This window comes from Rhinopithecus bieti, unplaced genomic scaffold (assembly GCF_001698545.2).
Source record: "Rhinopithecus bieti isolate Rb0 unplaced genomic scaffold, ASM169854v2 scaffold_35900, whole genome shotgun sequence".
Classification (NCBI taxonomy): Eukaryota; Metazoa; Chordata; class Mammalia; order Primates; family Cercopithecidae; genus Rhinopithecus; species Rhinopithecus bieti.
In genome coordinates this window covers 85,706-105,763 of record NW_016815631.1, presented here as the reverse complement: position 1 = coordinate 105,763, position 20,058 = coordinate 85,706, and positions in this window count along the sequence as shown.

Genomic DNA, 20,058 nt, shown 5'->3' with positions numbered 1-20,058 from the left:
ATGAGACTTTTAATGTGTACTAGTGTCAATTCTAGGTGAATACAAACACCCAGTTCTTCTTGATGGGGATTGAAAACAACCCAAGTACTAGATCAGAAGTAGCATTCTTTTCAGGAAAAAAAAAAAAAAAAAAGAACCTATCTGGCACTATGGTTGAGATTGGGGTTAACAAACGGTTAAATTCATAGTAGTCTTTTGTCATCACCATGAGGCACCACAGGAGACTGATGAATTCAATAGAGACCTAATGAGGATGGCTAATAGGTTGTGAGGATGCCTCTAATCTTGACTTTTTCTCCCAGTGTACAGGTTTGTTTCTGATGTCCTCTCCTGGCCAGAAGGGAGGTGGCAGCTTCAGTGGTTTCTACTTGGCCTTTCCTGTATTTATAGCTCTTACTCCACAGATCAGATGCTCAAGTTGAGGTTTCTGCCACCTGCTAAGCATATCTAATCCAATTACACACTCCCAGTCTAGGGAAATGATCCAGGTGGTATGTGGGTTTGTTAAACCCACTGTGAGACAGACTTAATCCAGGAATCCACTTTCCACCTGGTTTCTATAGGACTCCATACTCACCTCCCTGCTGTGGGAGCTGTGATGGTGTTTTGGGTTGTCTGGTATCAGTTTCATTCAAGTGCTATGGCTAGGAGTCCTAAAAGGATTTGGGTATTTCCTTTTACTTGTGTTCAGGTACTCTGGATATGGTACCAGGTCCCTTTGAGGAAGAGTTGGGGGGATGTTTCCTGATGCTTGCTCTGATAATTCAGAGTTTTCCCTAAAATAATCTGGCCTCCCTTTAGATTAATGTGCTCTTCATGTAAGAATTCGCTAGGTATAGAAACTGGGCAAGAATTCAAAAATTTCAGTTGCAGGAGCTGAAATCACCCACTCTTGATCCTTTCTGGATATCATGGTTAAACAGAACTCTCATTAGCTGCCCATTTATCTTCCTTCTAGGAATACTATGGTCTATTGGCCATTGCTAAAGATCCTTGCTACTCAGAGCCCAGCTACTAATCCAGCCCTGTTGCCCTTTTACAGAATTTCATTCCTTTTTCCTCCAATGATGAGGGGCAACTACCCATCTCTATTGTTCTGAAATCATTCCATCTTCTGTGACGCTATGGAGCCAATTTTATAGTGGCATTTCCTATCATCAACACTGGCCTGTTATACAAATCATCTGATTTATAAAAAACAAAACATTCTAGCACACACACAGACACACAAAACATTCTGTTAAATTTGAATTTCAGATAACAAGTAATATTTTTAACATAAGTATATCCCAAATATTGTATCCTGTATTTTACTGGGCATCCTCCATACAGAGAGTAGACACCACTGAAATTCTCAGTGATGCTAATGCCCCCTCAGTAGTGAAGTCTCTATTGCTTTAGAGAAAGGAGTGTTCTCTGGGCCCTCCCAATATATATATATAGGCAACTGGTGAAAATAATATCTGTTCTAAATAGTATTTGTTTTAGCGTGATCAGCTCTCTTAGCTTTTTGACCAATCCTCAATATTCTACTAAGAAGTTCTGGCATCGGCACTTAATTTATGGTTTGCCATTGTTTTTTCAAAGCTGTATGAAGACATCTCAGCAGTAGAGATATCCTTGTCAGAATGTTAAATCCTCAGTCCCAGGAGAGTGCCCCCATAGCAATAAACTCTCTTATCCAGTCTTACATTCCATTCCCCACTTCAGCCTAGCATCTTCACAATCCCCTCCCAGGCATGTTCTCCTGGTGCATCGCGGTACCTTTTAGCCAGATCCTGTGGCTCTTTGGGTAAATAGTCTATTTTTTCCCATAGTAGACCATGCTGTGATGCAGCCCTAGTTATTAGTTCAGAAACAAGGAGAGCCAGGAGCAGATCTTGAGGGAGATTGATATCACCTTGGGAGCTATCTGTATCAGGTGTGGGCTGTGCAAGCTCTTCACACAGGAGGATGCTATTGCTTTCCAGCAAGGGGCAGTGTGCCACTTCTCCTAGCCCTGTGGGTTCACTGATACTGTGGCACAGAGTGCTCAAGTGCATCCTCTAATTTCCTCAGCCCAGGTCTCAAGGTCCCAATCCTCTCTTATCAGAGTTCTTATTTGACTGTAGAAGGCCATTAATTTAGCCTTCTGTGTAATGCTACTACTTGTAACATCAGTTCCTTGGTTGATTTCGTAGCACAAGCTATTTTCCAACTGCAGACAAGAATCCCTTTAAACACTGCCACAGAGACTTTCTGGATTTCACCATGCCTTGAGATAACAGTTGATGACCCAAAGCTTCCCTCAGTCCTTCATTTAATCTTAGCAACAATCAACTCTCCCCACAATCTGTACAATTATCATTGCCCCTTTATCTCTCAAAATGCTAGAGATTTTTCACAAGCCCAGTTTGTCCCCTGGAATCTCTATCTCATTCCATAGGTGAAGTCTCCATCTGATGATGCTATGGCACACCAGAAATTACCACTTTGCCACTCAACTTCCAACTATCTTAATGTGGGTTCCTCCAGAAATAACCCTTGCAATGAGGATTGGAGTACAAGTAGTTTGTTTTGGATATAACATCAGGAAGCATCAGTAAAGGAGTGAAGAAGTGATCACACCTATAACACCAGCACTTTGGGAGGCCGAGGCAGGCAGATCACAAGGTCAGGAGTTCGATATCAGCCTGGCCAACATAGTGAAACCCTGTCTCTACTAAAAACACAAAAAGTTAGTCGGGCGTGGTGGCATGTGCCTGTAATCTCAGCTACTCAGGAGGCTGAGGCCGGAGAATCACTTGAACCTGGGAGTCGGAGGTTGCAGTGAGCCGAGATCACGCCATTGCACTCCAGCCCGGGTAACAGTGCGAGATTCCTTCTCAAACAAAACAAAACAAACAAAGAAGTGAGAGAGAAAAAGGAAGGCAGCCAACAAGGGATGCATGATCAAGCAAGTCACCATCTTCAGCGATATCACTTAATTCCAGGGTAGAATACAGACCTCACTGTATTCTACCTGAGGGATGGGGCCTGGGTATGGACTGTACCACCCTCTCCAGTGATTGGTTATGGGCCGCTTCTGAGGTAGGAGATTAATTCCCCAGTACTTCTGGCCTGCTCCATAATCAGGTATAGCAGAGACTGAAGCAGATGCTGATGGTTGAAAATGGAGGCTCACACTAAAGCCATAAAGCCAGGGGGGATTAGATCAGGCAGGGATAGCATCTTCCACAAAATATGCCAGAATTATCAAGGACCTAATTCATCCAACAAATCCTGGTCCCCTTACAGGTGATGTGTATATGTTAGTCACCTTTTTTTTTTTAAATTTTAAAAATTACTTAATTTGTGCCTACCGAAAATATTCACAAGGTTCAAACATAAACGTAAAACATTGTAAGTGGGGACAAGAGAAAAGCCTCCTCCCATTCCTTTCTTCAGATGCTTATTTTCCACCTTGCCCCTTACCACTATTATTAGGTGTATTGTTTCAAATATATTTTTCCAGAGATCTTATTTATTTATTAATTTAATTTACTTTTGAGATGGAGTCTCACTCTGTCGCCCAGGCTGGAGTGCGGTGGTACGATCTCAGCTCACTGCAACTTCCAACTCCTTGTTTCAAGCGATTCTCCTGTTTCAGCCTCCTGAGTAGCTGGGATTACAGGTGCCACCAACACACCCAGTTAATTTTTTGTATTTTTAGTAGAGACTGGTTTCACCATGTTGGTCAGGCTGGTCTCAAACTCCTGACCTCGTGATCCACCCACCTTAGCCTCCCAAAGTGCTGGGATTACAGGCTTAAGCCACCGCGCCCATCCCAGAGATCTTATTAAATATAAATATATATTCTCCCTCCCTTATTTACATACAAATGGTAACATACAATATGCATTATTCTCTATCATGTTTTTTCTACCCAACAATATCTTGGTAATCTATGTCAGTACATCAGTATATCCATTGCATAGTAATCCAAAATATAGTTGAAACATACTATGAGAAGTGTACTGAGGATGAACATTTAGATAGTTTTCATCATTTGTTGTTACAAAGATTCTTCTATAAATAATTTGACGACAAATCTTTTCATGTATGTGAAACTATAAGTGTAAGTATACCTATCAAATAAATTTCCACAAGTGAAATTTCTGTTAAAGGCTATATGTACTTTTAATTTTGATAGATATTGCTAAATTGTACTTCTAAGTTTTTTAATAAATTAAAGCTATCTAACATTTTAAATAAATATTCCATTATATTTCCTCTTTGTGAGAAAATCTTAACTTGTTTAAATTGATGGAACAGGTGAGTTAACACTTCTAGAATAAATTCATAGTCTGTAAAATACGCAAAGACATTTTGAAATTGTCAGTGGTATTTTTATGTTAAAGGACTGTCCAAAGCGGAGAAGAAAATAATTTAGTTGCTACTGTGCTTAAATAATTGATAAGGTCCTTAGAAAAAAAATTCTATTTTAGATGATGCATATTGAAAATATGAGAACTTTTTTTTAAAAAAATGAACGAAGTCAATTTGGGCATGTATGTCTAACAAATTATTTAAGAGTTTGGGGGATAAAAATCATCTGTGTGAATCCTTGCATTTTGAACAACACCGGAAATAAATATTGCAATTTGTAACAATTCTGAACACACGTTTATCAATCAGTATTTGAGTTTGAATTTAACAATGGCAATAAAAAATCACCTGCTATTTTATTGTTGCCAAAGAATTATTTTCCATAAACTTGTGCATTCCAGAGGTTTTACTTTCACTGTTGACATCATTGTCAAAATCCATCAAAAAGTGTGTAGCCAAAAGAAATTTTAACTGCATTTTCTTTGATTTAGACAAGTTGCTCTCACTATCCTCTTCTTTTGGAAAAGGGAAATTAATTTCTTACACTCTCCTCAGGCTGAAAAGATACTCTATAGCACACCAAAATCCTTCTCTTTCCACCTGCAAGATTGATTAATCTATAGCATAAAAAAATGTAAATCTTTGGGGATCTTGTCACTTTTATGGTCTGTAGAAGATGAATTCAAGCAGGATTTCAATATTGCTTGGCCTCTAGTCCCAAAATAATATAGCCATGTCGCCAGGGAAAGTCTGCGGGAACATGCTGTGCTGTAATAGTTTACAGATTCATAAAAAGTATTGATCAAGCTTTGTCTCCTGTAGTTCTAAATAGAGTATTAAAGGATTTTTTCTTCTTGACTGTAGCAACCCAATAATGCTAAGCATGGCGATGAACAAACACATGAAAATCAAATACAACCAACAAACACAAAAGCGTCTGGCCTTGTGTTTAACTCTACTATCATCAAGTTAATGGTGCAGTCATGTAAAGCTTCTCCTTTTAATGAACTAATTAGCCTTTTTCTGATGGATAGCTTTATGCTTGGCCACACTGGCTGTTCCTAGAAGCAGAGCTGTCAGGCATGCCATGGCAGAATAATTCGTATAGCTTCAACAAGGTTTCAAAAAGCATCTATCCACTTCCTTTTGGATGTAATCTCCTGTCCATTTTTTGTAAGTTTTTGTGGATACATTGGGTTATTAGACTATTAGTCTAATAATAGACATATAATAGACAATAATAGACATATAATAGCATGACAACAATACTAAAATTCAACCTGGTTCTGATTCTCAAGTTCAAAAAGACAACTCTGGACTTTTATTTTCTGAAATAGGCTTGCAACAAATCACAGCAATTTTTACTTACTTTTCTGAAGCTGCAGCTACGATTTTTTTCCCTAAGAAATGCAATGCAACTTTTAGCATTGACACAAAAGTTCACTGCATGAGTAAGGTATTTCTCCTTTCTTGACTGCCCTTTTGATTGTAGATGTTTGTATAGATATTTTTGAAGGGGTAGTAAGAGATTCAGATCAGAATGCTAAAATTCTTTCATCATTTTGTGATGAGAAAACTTCAGGAAGATGAAATAATACCTATACTACTATCAGTAAATCCTGTAAATAAATGTATAGCGTGTGCTATTGTAAAAGTCCTGAATTCCCTAGTTCTTTCAAAATGAAAGAAAATATAAAGATATCAGTCTGCTTGTATACGTAAACCCTAACACCCAGTGTCTGTGTGTGTGTGTATGTGTGTTGGGGGTTGGGGGGCGGTTCAAGGTACAGGGAATTCTGTAGAAAAGATACATCTTCATTGTTTTGTCAGTCAAAGATTTAAAATCTAATTGCTAAAATGTTTGCATTTTTGCAACACTTACTCTTCAATGGTGGTTAATGGGTATTTAAATGTTTCTCTAATTAAATTGGGAAAACAACTTGTCTTTGTTATGAATGACTTCTTAAAGAGGCTTTCAACAGAGCCTCAGGGTACTTAGTGACAGCATGTTTACCCCTATAGATGAGGGAGATACTATTATTTTCAATAGTCATTTTGTGGTCGATTCAGATTACAGTTCTTATTTTATTGTTGATGAGATCAGGCCTCTTCCTGGATCTACGTGAGAAAATAATTTCCAACCAGGCTGTTTAGACATTGTATTTTTTGTTTTGAATAAACTTTCCATCTAATAATGCACATATTTTTAATAGAAAGTCAATATCTCTTCAAGAAATAAATCTTTTATTCTCAAGGACACATTCTGAGCTTCAGGTAAACAATGAATTAACAGCCTTAACTTTACTAATATAAAAAATTACCATGTAGATGTTCAAACAGTTCAATAATGTGGTATTCAATTACACAAATCCAGTAGGAAAGTATGGCTTTTTTTAAAATAAAGTTTTCAACCATTTCCGTGAAAGTCACTACATAAATGAATATTCTTGAAAAGATAGTGTGTGAATTACATATGGTGCACACACTGTAGAAATAGACATAAGCTGGATTGTTTCCTCTTCTGTAAAGTCAGGAAGTTAAGCTTGAGGTTTCCCAAGATCCCTCTAATTCTATAAGTAGTCTCATTACAAGTTGCGACTCATCACAAGAACATGCACTGTTACTGTACTCTGGTCCAGAGGTCATTCACTTGGATATCCCAGGGGAGGCAGTGTAGCTGTGTTTCTATTTCCCTTTTGGCATTCTTAGGCAAATCTTGCCAGGTCGACTTCAGACTCCTAATTCCATAGGGGAATCCCTGATTCCACTGGAAGCCTGTCTTCAGGAGGTTCTGCATTTCCCCATACCTTGGAAAGGCATCAGTCCAAGGCACAAACATGCAGTAATTTAGGTCCCTAGAGATCCACTTTCCAAGAAGGCCTCTGATTTCTTGCTCTCTCTCCCTTGGCTGGGCAATGAACATTCCTGGAGGAGAGCTGGGAAATTGGATACACGGTTCCTTGGTTATCCATAGTTCTTCAGCTTCTTTTAAAATGTAGTAATCAGTAGTGCATAGAAAAAAGTTTATCAGTTGATTTCCAAGACTTCTAGGACATGTCTAAAACTAAAAGAAATGTTCTCTACTGTTTCCATGAAATGACAGCAGAAATTGTGCTAAGGATTAATAGGTGCCGACAACTCCTTTCAATCATGTTCATTTTGATATTTTGATTTATTCTACCTGCTTAGTTAAAATTCCCCTGGCTTAATAAAGAAGAGTTAATTCCATATTTAATTACTGCTACGGTTTGAATGATGGTATCCCCTTCAAAACTGATCTTGAAACTAAATCCCCAATATGGTTCCTATTAAGAGGGTAGCCTCTGGGAGGTAATTAATTCATAAAAACTCCACTCTTATTACTGGTATTTGTGACAAAAAGGGTAACCTTATAAAAGATTAAAGGGAGCACTCTTTTGCCCTTCTGCCTTGTACTATGTGAAGACACAGTGAGAAGGGGCTTTCTTGAGAGCAGAGAGCAGTTAGCACCAGACACCACTGCTGGCACCTTAATCTTGGACTTCCCGGCCTCCAGAACTATAAGAAAGCAATATCCGTTCCTTATAAATTACCTAGTCTAAGGGATTTTGTTACAGAAGCACAGATGAACTCAGACAGTTACTAATATTATTACTCAGGTTACTGGGAAGTAACTGAGAAGTACAAACATCTTAGCCTGGGTTAGAAGCCCCATCCTTTAAACCCATTTGAATTTCTCTGGAATTACTTACAAATGGATAGTTACTTTTGTTTCATAACTTCATGACTAGTACATACTAAAGAAGCATCCTATGGGAAATACTTATCAGTCTCTGTCACTGCCCTCTGCAGCTAAAGTGAAGACAAAACGGGAAATATTTAATATGCTGTTCATGAGTCTTTGAGTTATTAATATCATTTAATTTTTTTTTTTTTTTGAGATGGAGTCTCACTCTGCTGCCCAGGCTGGAGTACAGTGGTGTGATCTTGGCTCACTGTAACCTCTGCCTTCCGGGTTCAGGTGATTCTCGTGCCTCAGCCTCCCAAGTAGCTGGGATTATAGGCGCCCATCACCATACCCAGATAATTTTATTTGTATTCTTAGTAGAGACGGCATTTTGCCATGTTGGCCAGGCTATTCTTGAACTCCTGACCTCAGGTGATCCGCCTGCCTCAGCCTCGGAAAGTGCTGGGATTACAGGCATGAGCCATTGCACCCAGCCCTAATAGTTTTCCTTTTAATTTTTTCTTTTGCATGAGAAAATCAGTATGTGGTAGATCTGGAAATGCATACATGAGAAAAATCAACTTTAAATACTTGTCTGAATAAAATTATGAAAAATTAGAATATAAAACCAAAGTAGAATTTTGCAATTGTTTATTCTATTTGATAATTAGAACAAAATAATGATGCAAGATACATAAATGTATTTAGAATGCAGAATATACCACAGTGAAAATAGTGGAGGGTTTTTTGTTAGCCATAAAATATCTTTATTCCCTTATGAAAGTGGAAGAAAAATTCTAACTCAGAGGCATTGCATTGGGTAAACTGGGAAACAAACAGTTAAAAATATGTCAACTTACATATTCCTAGGAAAAAGATATATGAAAGGCTGAAGAATGATCAATATCATTCAATGGATTATCAAAATCCTGAGGCATTTGTTCCAGCGCTTTATATACTTGCAAGCCTTTGTCAGTCACAAAATTTTGTCAATAAATAGACTCCAGTGAAATAGAGAGAGAGAGAGAGAGAAAGAGACTGTGTGTGAATGAGAATAAAAGCTTGGTTTATTTTGTTTTATTTTCTTCCTTTACTTAAATTTTAATTTCATGAGCAAATGTTCCTTCCTTGTTTTTAGCCCTTACAAAAGCTACTTAGATGTCTGTTCTTTCTGAGCACCTATATCTCTGGGGTTAAGTGATGATTGAGCCCCCAGAGGTCACATTATCTTGCAAGATAAACTTGCTTGATACATTATGAATACATTAAAAGAAATAATTGTTGGAAATTCAGCTTCAGCTTGCACTATAGACCATATAATTCACTCTTCAACTAAACAAAACCGGTGCCAGAACTTGGAAGAAAATAGTAAGATGCTCCCAGAACATGGGGATAGATAGAAAATGTATAGCTGAGGAGATGTAGGAAACAACTTATCTAACACCCATAAATGTATCTATAATTTATGACCAGGATCCATTGGTAAAACAGGTTGCTGGAGCTTAATCAATGGTATTAATCTATCTACAATAAAGGATAAGTCAGTAAAGAAGGTGGTTATGCATAGAATTCAGGGGGAAGATATAGTGGTGATGGATGAGGAGCTGGAGAAGAGAAAATATAAAATTTGTATCCGTGTCTATAATAATTTGTTTCCCAGTTTAGGAAAGAGGGCATCCTGATAAACTCTAGCCTGTGATTCAGGCTATTTGTCAGGCTGATGTCTTTGTGTTATGGATGGATACATTGCCTCTCCCAGCATGGTGTACTCTAGCCATAGTTGGTATGTAAATGTATCCTGTTTCTTTTCATAGTTACTAAATAACTCTCTGAAAATTATATGAATTACCTTGTATATTTTTCCTAGCTTTCTGTCCCACTCTATACGGACAGCTCTATTTCTTGTTAAAATACATACACAGTAGCATTCTAGTTTTTACAAGCACATGCTCTTATCAGCTCTAGATGCACTAAAAAAATGAAACGTCTAGTGTAAGCTCAGGACTGGTACCACCACTGTGATGGTCATTTCACATAATGCCATTCTGAGACATGCTGTCTGATTTTATACATTTGGTCTATAGAATATATGTAGTTTTAAAAGCAACATTGTTCATCCTCAGGTATACTCTGGAGCTCTTTGAAGTTCATACCACAAACCATCTATCACTACCTTCCTTCCTCTATCTTTTCTCATTACTGCCTCCACCTGAACTTCTAGACACCTGGTGTTTGACTCATAGCCTCTTTTTACCATGCACTCTGCCACAGCCTGCCAAAGCATTCTTTGGATAAGAGCTAGGCAAAATTCGTGATTCAGGCTCAGTTTAGGGCTCAGAGGAACTTTGATTAAAACAATAACAAAAATTGTAAAACCTCAAACTAAGCACTACAGAAACTGGAGTTTAGAAAGACAGGCAAAATGACATGGGTACCTGATGCAGGGATTGAGAAAACTTCAGGTCAGAGGCATGGCAGCCCTGAAATGGCTGGTTTGTAGGCTGCTTGGCTGAAGGAAAGAACAAGTCAGCACTTGCTCTGCCCCGGGGAAGGCTGAGTGGGCACTGAGGTGTTCTGTTACACAGCATATAAGCAGGACAGCAGCAGCCATGGCTTACCAGTGCATCCCATCTGACAGCCACTTCCTTTCTAAATTGAACAACAGCTAAGAAAAGTACAGCTTGAGATTCTCCTCTCACTCATGTTCTATTTTCCTTAGTCCTAGCCAGAGATCTTCCATTCAGATGCCTCAGTGCAAGCTGGACTCCTCTTTTGCGCAGCTGCAGCCTGATTGAGAAGAATTCAGTGCCATTGGCACCTCCAAACATGAATTAATGTAACACCAATATCCCCTGGGTCCAAATTTTCCAAAGGTTAATAAAATACACAAGGACCTTGATGTATCAACCAAACACCCTAAACATTGAGAATTAAATGCAAATTGACTTATTCCAAGCTGGAAAACATCATATATACAACTTAGACCCACACTGCTATTGTAGTCATGCTACTGGAAGAATGAGATCACCTAACTGGCCAAAAAACCAGATCTTTTATGGTTCACCTTATTAAAATACCAGCAAATCTAGGGCACTTATACCAAATCCCTTAGACCTGTGAGGAGCCAATGATTTGGAATTCCCACTCACTGCATGATTAGGATTGCCTTTCTGTAGACATGTTTTGTTTTTTTGTTTTGTTTTGTTTTTCTGGTTTTTGTTTGTTTTTGTTTTTTTGAGATGGAGTCTCTGTCACTGAGGGGTGGAGTGCAGTGGCACGATCTCAGCTCACTGCAACCTCTACCTCCTGGGTTTAAGCAATTCTCCTGTCTCAGGCTCCTGAGTAGCTGGGATTATAGGCTCCCATCACCACACCCAGCTAATTTTTGTATTTTTGGTAGAGATGGAGTTTCACCATGTTGGCCAGGCTGGTCTGGAACTCCTGACTTCAAGTGATCCACCCGCCTTGGCCTCCTAAAGTGCTGGGATTACAGACGTGAGCCACCCGTGCCCAGCCAACATTGTTTTAATCCATTTCATGTTTTGTACCGAATAATAGGCATCTCATTGTATTTTGTATCTCAGCCATTGGCCTATGCCCCTGATGCTCTCCCTCAGTAAATCAGTCTGGCTACTGTTACCAAAGTGACATAATTGTTTAACATTCTCAACCTCTGTCTGAAGTGCTAGACGTTTGGACTGTAAAGTTCCACATCTGAATCATGCATATTCCTATAGGCTCTAACTATTCCTGTTAGGATTTCCTGCCTCAAAATCTGGAATTTCAGCTTGTGCAGCTCTTCTGCAAAACATGGTCTACAAAAATACCTGTAGCATTTCTACAAACTGCCTGTAAGATTTAAAGACTTTATAGACCACCCTGAGGTCCCTGAATGTTGGTGGAGAGAGAAATATCTTCCAGGCTTAGTGTTCTCCTTCCCAATTTACTTTATTACTTTGGAGTCCTGTATTCTCTGGTTACTCTTTTGATAATGTCACAGTTCACAAAAATATAATCAGTTTGGAGAAATTTGGGTTGAAAACAACAATCAATCAGCTTTGCTGTTCAAATGTTTCTTATCTAGTCACTTGCTGTTCAACTTTTCAGTCTATTTGCTGTTTGTGGGAAGCAGAATTCTAAGATAGCTCACAAAATTCTCAGCCCCTTGTATATGCACACTATGTTCTAATTATTCAATGAAACACTAATTGAGGTGTTGCTGTTGAAAAGATCTTGCAGATGCAATTAGTTCCAAAATCCATTGACCTTCAGATAGGGAAATATCTGGGCAGGCCTGACCTAATCACATGAGCCCTTTAAATGTGGGTTCAGGGGTCAGAAGAGAGAGAGAGAGAGAGAGAGAGAGAGAGAAGTCAGAGAGATCTGAGGTGTGATGAAGAATTAATAATGACTTTGGGCCAGGTGTGGTGGCTCATGCCTATAATCCCAGCACTTTGGGAGGCTGAGGCAGGCAGATTGCTTGAGTCCAGGAGTTCAAGACCAGCCTGGGCAACATGGTGACACCCCGTCTTTACAAAAAATACAAAAATTAGTAGAGTGAGGTGGTGCATGCCTGTAATCCCATCTACTTGGGAGGCTGAGGCAGGAGGACCATTTAAGCCTGTGATGCAGAGATTTCAGTGAGCCAAGATTGTGCCATTGCACTCAGCTTGGGTGGCAGAGTAAAAACCTGTCTCTCTCTCTCTCTTCCTCCCTGTCTCTCTCTCATACACACACACGCACACACACACACACACACACACACACACACACACACATACACACACACAACTAACAATGACTTTGGAAATGGAGGGGGCCTCTTGGCAAAGAAGTGCTTAGTTTTTAGAAACAGAAAATATCCCCCAGTTGGCAGCCTGTAAAGAAACGGAACTCTCAGTTCTACAACCACAAGGAAGAGATTTCTGCCTCTGGAAAGTGGATTCTGAGCTTCAGATGAGAACACAGCCTGACCAACACATTGATTTCAGCATGTGGGACCCCAAGCAGAGGACCCAACCAGACCATGTTTGGACTTCTGACCTAGAGAACTTTTAGCTAATACATGGATGTTGTAGTAACAGCATTCTGTTGCTACAGAATACTGTTCAACTATTTCTTACCTATCCATTTATCATGCAAGTTCTATAGAGTTTGCCTTCCAGGTTACTTTTTAAGGCTATTGCCCAGAATTTGAATCCATAATTGAACTTCACATATAGAAGACAGCAGTAGGGTGAGAATGTAAGGAGTATAATGTAAGGAGCATATCTGAGTCCACGGTGTTTCCATATAAGGCCTTATAGCACTTATAATGATCCATCATGACTTACATTTTAAAGGAAGAGAAATCATGACTTTGTCTACTACCCAGATGTTCAATATAAACCAGTTTTTCATTTATCAAATGCATAAGAGCTTTCACTGACAGCTTTGGAATAAACCATATTTCCTTTACAAATTCCATTGTATGTATGTGTGTATACAGTCATATATCACTTAACAATTGGTTCTGAGAAATGTGTCATTGGGTGATTTCATCATTGTGTGGGCATCACAGAGTGTACGTACACAAACCTAGATGATATAGCCTACTACACACCTGGCTATATAATATACCCTATTGCTCCTAAGCTACAAACCTGTATAGATGTCACTGCATTGAATACTGCAGGCAACAGTAATACAGTGAGAAGTATTATAATATTATGAGATCACCGTTATATATGTGCCCTATTTTTGAAATGTCATTACATGGCATGTATATATATGTGTGTGTGTGTATGTGTGTGTATACATATGTGTATATGTGTATAGATTTCTCTTATGTGTTTTGCAACTTTCCATTATCTTTCTGGGTAAATATTAGTCTTAAGCAAGAATAAAATACATTACTTAATATTTTAAAAAAATTTTATCACAGTTGTTTGTGGTGGGAATATTGTTTCAGTAATGCATTCAACAAGTCTTCACAGAACTACTCTTTTTTAAAATTAAAATTAAAATGTTATCTTTATGATTGTCAGATAATATGTCTTCCCGTGTCTATTTTTTAAGACAGTCTAGCATGCTTTGAACTATGAGTAAGACATATTATACACACATGTATACACACATATACACACACACATATACATTTGAGAATTTTTTAAGCTGTGTATTTTATTTTCTAAAATTGATATATTAACTATAATTTTGTATTACATGTAGATTTCAGGTTATAATTAGTCATAGTGAAAAAAGTCAGCAATATTTTAATTTGGTACATAATATCATTTATTGTTGAAACTACTCAACACAACAGGAAATATTTTAGATACTAATGTGGGTGAGAGGACACATAAAGGAAAACTGAGATTTTCAAGAATTGAGACAAGAATGAGTTAGTACTCCCAAGATATAAGTGTTTAAGGCATAAACGTTCACTGAAAGAGAAAATGAGACAAAAGGTCAAGAAAATAAATGGTTTTCTTTTCTAATACATGGAAAAAATAAATACGTCTTACCAGTGTATTATGATGGTAAAAAACAAGGAGGAAAATGTCATCAAGGACACAACATGTTATCCACTGATTAAACCTCTCTAAGGACCTATGGGCATACAAGGATGACCCAGAATAGGCTTGAGAGAGAGAAACTGTGGATAGAAATATAATAACCACCCACAAACATTTGAACATTACACCGGAAATGGAACTATATATCATTTCATGCCAGCTACAACTGAAAGTGATAACAAATTTACAAAGAGGTCAGTTTAGCTTAATCTCATATAAAAGTTCTCAGTAGTAATCTATTATCTTTGCGGTTTGGGAAAACTAATAATTTGATGATGTGGATTTGTTTTGTCAAAATAAATTCATGACCCTGGTTAAATTTAAGTTTTTTTTTTTTTAAGGTTTTACTACTGTCACATTTTAAAACATCTTTACATTTTTTATTTCCCCAGTACCTTTTATCTAAAAAATATTTTGATGATTATTTGTATTTACAGTAACTGTTTCAGACATTTCTGAAAACTAGAGACATTTTTTTCAACTCACCAAGGTGATAATCAGTACAAAAAATCAGTGTAAAAACTTAGCAAACTAGAAAGTGATATTACTTTGTCCTAAAAAGTATAATAATTTTTTTATGTTGAGCAAAGCATTTTGCTGACTAAAATATAATATGTCTTACTCATAGTTCAATGCATGCTAGACTGTCTTAAAATATAGATAAGGGAAGACATATTTAGGTGCTGAGAATCATAAAGATAACATTTGTAATAATTTTAATTTTAAAAAAGAGTAGTTCTGTGAAGGCTTGTTGAATGCGTGACTGAAACAATATTCTCAGCACAGCCATTGTAAATTTTTTAAAATATTAAGTAATGTATTTTATTCTTGCTTAAGACTAATATTTACCCAGAAAGATAATGGAAAGTTGCAAAACACATAAGAGAAATCTATAATCACTAAAGACATATTATAACCATAGTTTTAAGAAAGGACAGCTGATTAATTCACCCAGGAAATATTTACTTGGGGCAGACTGTATTAATGGCCCTGGTTCAAATTGCAATAAAGTCAACAACAGTAGTCTTAACAAAGGCTATTTTAGCAATAATGAAAATGCTTCACTGAAATTCTTGAAAGGCTATGAAAAGTTTAAAGTTCAGCTTTAACAGTGATAAGCAGAGCTATGTATATTCTAAAGTTCAGTTTGATATAGTATTACCTGTGTTGCCAGTGGCAAGTTTCCTGTAGATTACATCTCTCCATTCTCTCCACTTTTTTCGCATTTCGACTGCTAAGACATTTGTCCAGGCCACTATCATCTCTTGCCTAGATTAATGTGTCAGTTTCCTCACTCATTCTCTGCCTCCAGCCTTGTGCAGTCACCTCTCTACCTGCAGCCTTGCACAGTTTCCATGCTACAGACATTATGAGTTTTCTGAAGTGCTAATCCCTTGCTTATTACCTCATTCTTCCCATTGCTTTTGGAATAAAGTTCACACTCTTAAAACAACATGCAAGACCCCTGGTACCATTTGCGACCTCATATTACTCACTCCATCGTGGTCTATGCTGCAGCCGTGCTAAGCTGCTTTTTGTTCTCCAAATATGCCATGCTCTCTCTCACCCCTGGAGCTGGATAAATATTTTTCTCACTGACCAGAAAGTCCGCTTTCCTTCTCATTCCCTCTCTTTGTTTCCTATCCCTCCCTTCATGCTTGAAATTAATTGCTCCTTGTAGAAATTTTCTTTGATTCTCCTTAACTACTACCCCAAGGTTAAGTGGTCCTCCTAGTTTCTTCTGAGGCATTGCCTTGAATGAATACTCAGTACCTTGAGACCCACTGACCTTATATTCCCAACACCATACACCCAGACTATAGTAGATAATAAATATGTCAAATTCAATAAATGGTTAAATACATGTATCAGGATGAAATCCTGTACTATTCCCTGTATTATTTTATTTATTTATTTTTTGAGACAGGATCTTACTCTGTCACCAAGGCTGGAGTGAAGTGTTTTAATCCCAGCTCCCTACAGCCTTGAACTCCTGGACCCACGTGATCCTCCCACCTCAGTCTCCTAAGTAGCTAAGACAATAGGTACATGCTACCATACTGGTTACTTTTTAAAAACGTTTTGAAGAAATGAGGGTCTCACTATGTTGCCCAGGCTTCTCTTGAACTCCTGGCCTCAGGCAATCCTCCCACCTTAGCCTCTTAAAGTGCATTTATTAAATGATGTGATTGAACTGAAAATATATTTATTCTTTGGTCTGTAGAACCCATCTTTATTATTTCTGTTTAGCAAACAGAGGAGTTCAACATTGAGAAAAGTTTAATAAATGGGCTATTTGCAAAGATGTGGGTGAGTTTTAAGGAAATCACCCAGGAATAGTGTAGAATCTCAGGGATTATTGAAGGGAATTGAAGGGGGCCCAGAGTTAATATTCTTAGGACTGAGAAAGGAGGGGGTGGTTTCAGGACCCGGCACTGGTAGCCAGCTATTGAAAGTGCCTTTGGAAGAGCATCTCAGCTCTCTGTCCCATCCCCCAACCCCAACCCTCTCCAACAACTTGGGAAACTGGGAGCCAAGGGAATAAATATCTCTTCTCTTTTCTCTTGTTCTGACCTCCAATTCCACCATTCCTGTTAGCAAAACCCAACCAGAAGCCAGAAGGCAAGGAAATCTGTGAATAGAGTCCATGCAGATTTGTGCTCCAACAAAGGGCAGGGTGGGGAGGGTACTGTTTGGGTGTGGAGAGGCAAACAGAAAAAAAGTCATCCCAGTGATCTAGTATTTCAAGAATTAGACAACTTTAACAATTTTTCAACATTACAGCAAGACAAATGCCTAAAGGAAGAGAAACATGTCCTAACACCAACTTGGAACAAGTCTTACAATCAGCATGTTTCAATGAATTAAAATAACCTAATCTTCTAATGAAATGGTTAAAATTACTTTGCCTCATATACTCCTTTCTCCTATGTTCCCAATCTTCTCATTTCTGATAGAAATGTCACATAGTAATGCCATTCATCACCTTTCAAGCCTCCTTTCTTAAAGCCATTGCTTTAAGAAATTTAAAGCCCTTACATGAGGGATAAAAGAAGGTATCTCGGTTTTGCAAACTTCATTTAAATTTAGTAGAAGAAACTAGAGATGTTTGAGTTGGGTAGTTCAGTGTGGGTAGAAGGTAAGATTTTGAAAGTCTAGGTGACATCAAAATCGTGAGGTTCAGAGTTGAGTGCGTTTCAGTGAGGTCCAATCTGCACAAATACATTTTAATTATCTTTCCTTTGATTTTTTTTTCTTTTGCATTTCTTATCCCCATCATATCTCCTGCAATTTTAAGACTACAAATTTTCTATATAACTCTAGGATGCATTCTCTCTCCTGAATTATGTTGCCTCCCAAGGTTTTTGGACAGCCCACAATTTTATAACATGATTAAAACAATAACAGCAAAACAGTGAAAAAAAAATTCCAAATGCGGTGGAGCACAGTCAGCATCCACTGGGCAGTGGGATGAGGGCCTGCTGTTTCCTGTCATCAGGGAACAGTCTGTGGGCTCCACTTTTTGGGTGTGCAGCTCAAGCTAGAACTTTTCTTTAACAAACCTTAAAACCAACCAAGTCTCTGAGATTACTGTTGTTTCAAGATGTAAAAGTCCAAAGAGGTCAACAATTTTAGTGGAAATACCAATGATAAAAATGGAAAGAGATGGAAAGAGATCTTCAATCTGCAGACAACTTTTTAGCCACATGAAAGATATATTCATCACACATGAAAAGCTCACCAGAATTAATTATAGGACTGATCCTGGATTTCATGATGAACCAATGGTGTGATTTATGATTTTCATTAAAAATGTACACTAGAAACAAGTAATTGACTTGCTATCTTGTATGTATGTATGTGTGTATGCATAATGCAGGCATAAGGGGACCCACGTTATGATTAATAACATCCTTATTTACACACACCTAGAGATAGGCCCAAATATGGAACATTCTTCAAGGAGAAATTTTTCTATTTTAAAAGATCTTTAAAAGATGGTAGGTCATGCCTGTAATCTCAGAACTCTGGGAGGATAAGGTGGGAGGATCACTTGAGTCCAGAGTTCAAGACCAGCCTGGGCAACATAAGGAGACCCTGTCTCTACAAAAATATTAAAATAAAAACTTAGCTGGGCAGGATGACATGCATTCGTAGTTCCAGCTACCCAGGAGGCTGAAGTAGGAGGATCGCTTGAGCCCAGGAGCTTGAGGCTGCAGTGAGCTATGATTGCATCACTGCATTCCAGCTTGAGTGACAGCGCAAGTTCCTGTCTCAAAAAATAAAAAAATAAAAAATCTATATTAACTCAACTGTTGTCTATTGACATTCACTATCAACATATATAAATCTGACTATCTATTTAAAATATTCTGGAGGCTTCCCCTACACATAAAATGAAGTGTGGATGCCATGTCCTGTCCCAACCACCCTCATAGCTGGGCCCCTTCCACGTCTTTAACCTCAGCTCAAGGTGTCTCGCCTTGCCACAGTATTTGGCTTCCTTTCTTTTCTTTAAATATGCCAAACTCTTGGATCTTCACACACGCTGATCCTTCTGTCTGAAACACCATTCCCCAGGCTGTTGGCTTAGTTTACTCCTTCTCATCTTTAAGGACTCTGCTCAAACATCACCTTCTTTCTTGTTACCTCAGTATCCTCTCCTCCTATTAACTATTGTAGAACCCTGGTTATTTCCTTCATTAAAATTTTAGTCTTTATTTCTCTTGTTTATTTATTTGTATGTTTATTTGGTATTCTTTTCCTGCTAGAATTAATTAACATGAAGGTGATTTTCTTGTTTATGTGGCAATCTTCAAAGGGCACTGTAGACATGGAGAAGCTCAATAAATATTTGTTAAATGAACAAAAGAAAAGGCTTCTCATATATATATGTACATATATACACCCATATATAACATATATGTAATATATAGTACTTGGTGCTTTACATTTTAGCCCATTTCTTCTTTTTTCAGTAGTTACTATGGCTTTTTTTTTTAAATTTTTATTTCAATAGGGTATAGGTGGTTCTTAGTTACACGGATAAATTATTTACTGGTGATTTCTGAGATTGTAGTGCACCTATCACCTAAGCAGTATATACTGTACCCAATATGTAGTCTTTTATCCCTCACCCCCCCGCTCAACCTTCCCCTTTCCTGAGTCCCCAAAGTCCATTATATCATTCTTGCGCCTTTGCATCCTCGTAGCTTAGCTCCCACTTATAAGTGAGAGTATATGATATTTGGTTTTTCCATTCCTAAATTACTTCAATAAGAATAATGGCCTCCAGCTCCATCCAAGTTGCTGAAAAAGACATTATTCCTTTTTATAACCGAGTAGCATTCCATGGTGTATATGTACCACATTTTCTTTATCCACTTGTTGGTTGATGTAGCTCATTTTCTTTTATATTTTAAAGATATTTTCTTTCATAAATCTTGA